Genomic DNA, 3,664 nt, shown 5'->3' on the forward strand with positions numbered 1-3,664 from the left:
GTTACTATCTGTAATAATAGAAGTAGTACAATTACAGATAGTAACAGCAAATTAAACACATAAGAACAGCTGATTTGGTTACTTCAGTAATATTTTCAGCCGTGGGGGCGTTATAATGTGACGGTCAATCCCACTATTCGTTGGTAAAAGTGTAGCCCAAGAGTTGGTGGTGATGACTAGCTGCCTTCCCTCTAGTCTTACACTGCTAAATTAGGGACGGCTAATGCAGATAGCCCTCGTGTAGCTTTGCGCGAAATTCAAAACAACCAATCGATTGAACTTATTACCCTTGTCTTTATTACCTGGAATCACTTACTATAGTGATGAATGCCACAGTGAATGGGTAATATTTTAACACAGCATTTTTGTACAGTTGTTTTTTTTAGTGTTTTTTCAGAATATAAGGTTTATACTAAAAGGATTTACAGTGATGAAAACATTTATTGCTCCATCCAATTTCTTCGAAATCGTCATCCACGGTAAAAAGCAGTCATTGTTTCTTTGATAAAAGAGGGACTATTGACAAAGCAGACTGCTAGAAGAATATAATTTAACCAGTCTTCTGTGAGTCACTGGGCGCAGAGATATAGAGAGAATGGATCTGTGAAGTGGCGGAAGGGAAGGGGTAAGAAGAAAGCCTCCACAACAGTTGACGATCGTGTTCTTAAACGCATAAGACTGCAGAATCGTCGATTGCTGTCTCCAGATTTCAAAACTATATGGCAGAAAACTTCAGAGGTCATTGTCACCGAGCACACCATCCGTTCTCGCCTGTGCTCAGCCAGTCTCCCAGCAAGACAACCAAGAAAGTAACCCCTCCTCACCAACAAGATGAGGCTGAACTGGGCCAAACAGGATGCTGGCTGGGCTGAAGCAATGTGGAGCAAAGTGATCTTCACAGAGGAATCAAAATTCAATTTGCACGGGTCTGGTGGGAAGCGCTTTGTCCGAAGTTGATGTGGAGAAGAGTTTCATCCAGCAGGATCAAGTGATATGGAGTACATCTCTGGCCAGGGTGTGGGACGCCTGCATTTTGCAAGTGGCATTGTCAATGCCGACAAGTACATCGAGATCCTGAAGTCCCGATTGAAGCCAACAATTTAGGATCACTTCAGTATAGCTGACCAGTGCAAATTCCAGGATGACTCTGCCCCATGTAAAGTAAAGAACTATGATAGTAAAGAACTAGTTTGCCCCCCCCCACCACACACACACGATACTGGACCATTCCTTTTGTGAGTGACAATTTCTCCGGTTGGGACAACGGTAAGTCTACAAATTTACAACGCTAAAATTCGGAGTTTGATTTCTCACGGTGTACACAGCAGATAGTCAAATGTGGCTTTGGTCTAAAACAAACAAACAAACTTTTAGCATAATATGAAACATGGATGAATCATATATTCGAAAACTGTTCAAAATAAATTCTCCATCTAGCGAGCTTTGACATTTCGCTAATCAATTTCTTTTCTGAACATTAGTATTGTTTGTCAACTATCATGTATTAATTTTCTTACGTATTTTGAAAAATAATACACTAGGACACGGTTTAGCGGCCATAATGACTGCGTTTATTTTGACGAATAAACAAACCAGCATGTGGCCTTTTACAAGATATGGTGAAGATACTTAAATACTCATCTGTATGACTTCAAATTACTTTATGTTAAATTATTCGAAACGTTTAGTAACTTTAAGTTAACTTTATGGAATCATTATGGTAATAGAGCACTGAAGCCAGTAATTACCAGTTAAACTATATTATCACCTAGTAATTATACGCCTCTTACATCAGTTGTGGGAAAAATTTTGGAAAGTTTGATAAAAGATGCTTTGCAAAGTCATTTAGCAGTTTAGGATTTTATTGGATAGTCAACAAGGTTTTTCTAAGGGAAAATCTTGCCTTACAAAGCAATTTATTAACTCTACTTTCATCTGTGTCAATGATGTAAATCAAAAACAGCTAAGGTCCTAAGACTGAGCCCTGAGGTACCCACTTGTGACACTAATCCATTATGACTGAACTCAATTTATAACAACCCTCTGCTTTCTTCCATCCAGCCACTCTTCTATCCAATTTGCTAATTTATCTCCCACACCTACAGAGATAATTTTTTTACAAGCCTTTTATGTGGCAAGTGCTTTCTGAAAATCCAGATACTAAAACCTAACAGTAGTATTTTTGAAAATGTTATGGATTCTTATATAAATCCGGGTATTAAGTAATCTATTTTAAGATGAATTGGACAAAATGAATAATTAAAGATTTCTTGGATGTATAATTTGACTATTTTTGCTCATTTGTTTTGTGTCTATCACACACACACACACACAAAAAGTTGAAATTATTTCAAACACAATGTCAGTATCGATATATTGAGGAATATTTTGGACCAGTTCAATAAATTTAAAGTAAATTAAATAAAAGTTAAATTATCTCAAATTTGTAATCATTTTGAAATTAGAAGCAAGAGCTGGGCTGTCGCGGTTTTTCGGTTTGGAAACCTGATCACCCTATCTGTGTGGGGTTACTGCATATTTGAAAAACAAAAAAAAATGGCTATTGCGTGATGGTGTTTAGACGACATTAACTATTCATCCGCCAAGCTAAAAATATCCATAAAACTTGTGGGAATTATTTTTTTGACAAAACTAGGTTTTTCGTAAATTTGTAAATGGCGACCTCTAGAAGAGGTCTATCACAGGAAATCAAGGGTAATTCGAAATTATTTAATAAAATCAAATCAATGTAAGGGAAAACAAACAAAATAAATCGATAATAGGTTAGAATAATGGAGTAATTGAAAAAGTTCAGATGGTAGCACTTTCTCTCTCTCTCTTTTTTTTTGCTTCTACTGGTTGTAGAGATTTGTTTGTTTGTAGTAGGGCCAAGCCACATTGGGCTATCTGCTTTGTAAATCCGTAGACTTACTGCTGTCCCACCTGGAGACTGGTCATAGGGAGCGTGGTGTGATAATCGGTTAATTAGCTCATCAATTAATCCATTAGCAAATACCACTAATCATCCAGCTCTAGACGCAGTGGTACATGATTCAACAGTTACTCTAGAACACCACAATGTTAGTTAAATTAACAGTTTTGTACCAGTACTTTTGTTTTGTTATAAAGTTCAATAGATTTGTGGAGTTGTTAGTCTTTTATCACATGGTTTGTTTGTAGCACGAAGTTACATAATGGGCTATCTGTGCTCTGCCCACCACGAATTTCCAAACCCGGTTGCTAGCAGTGTAAGTCCGCAGACATTCTGCTGTGCCACTGGGGAATAAATCACATGGTGTTATTAAGATCGACAAATTTAAGTATTAACTTTCAATTAAACAGCTTCTGTTTAATCGAGAGTCAATATTAGGCTTCTGTTTAATCGAGAGTCAATATTAGGCTTCTGTTTAATGGTATAGTTGCAGTTGTTTATTAGCAGCTTCATATTATTTTCAGTAATATTGTACTACTTCTATTTGTTTATGTAATTTTCTTTATTGTTTTTTACCGATTGACTTGGCCGCGTGGTTAGGGCGCTCGACTCACAATCAGCGAGTTGAGGGTTCGAATCCCCATCACGCCAAACATGCTCGCCCGGGTAAAAAAACTCAAAAGAAGTGTTTTGGAAAACAGTATCAATAACAGCTAAGCCAAGCGTTATGCA

The sequence above is a fragment of the Limulus polyphemus genome, unplaced genomic scaffold (assembly GCF_000517525.1).
Source record: "Limulus polyphemus unplaced genomic scaffold, Limulus_polyphemus-2.1.2 Scaffold11454, whole genome shotgun sequence".
Taxonomy (NCBI): Eukaryota; Metazoa; Arthropoda; class Merostomata; order Xiphosura; family Limulidae; genus Limulus; species Limulus polyphemus.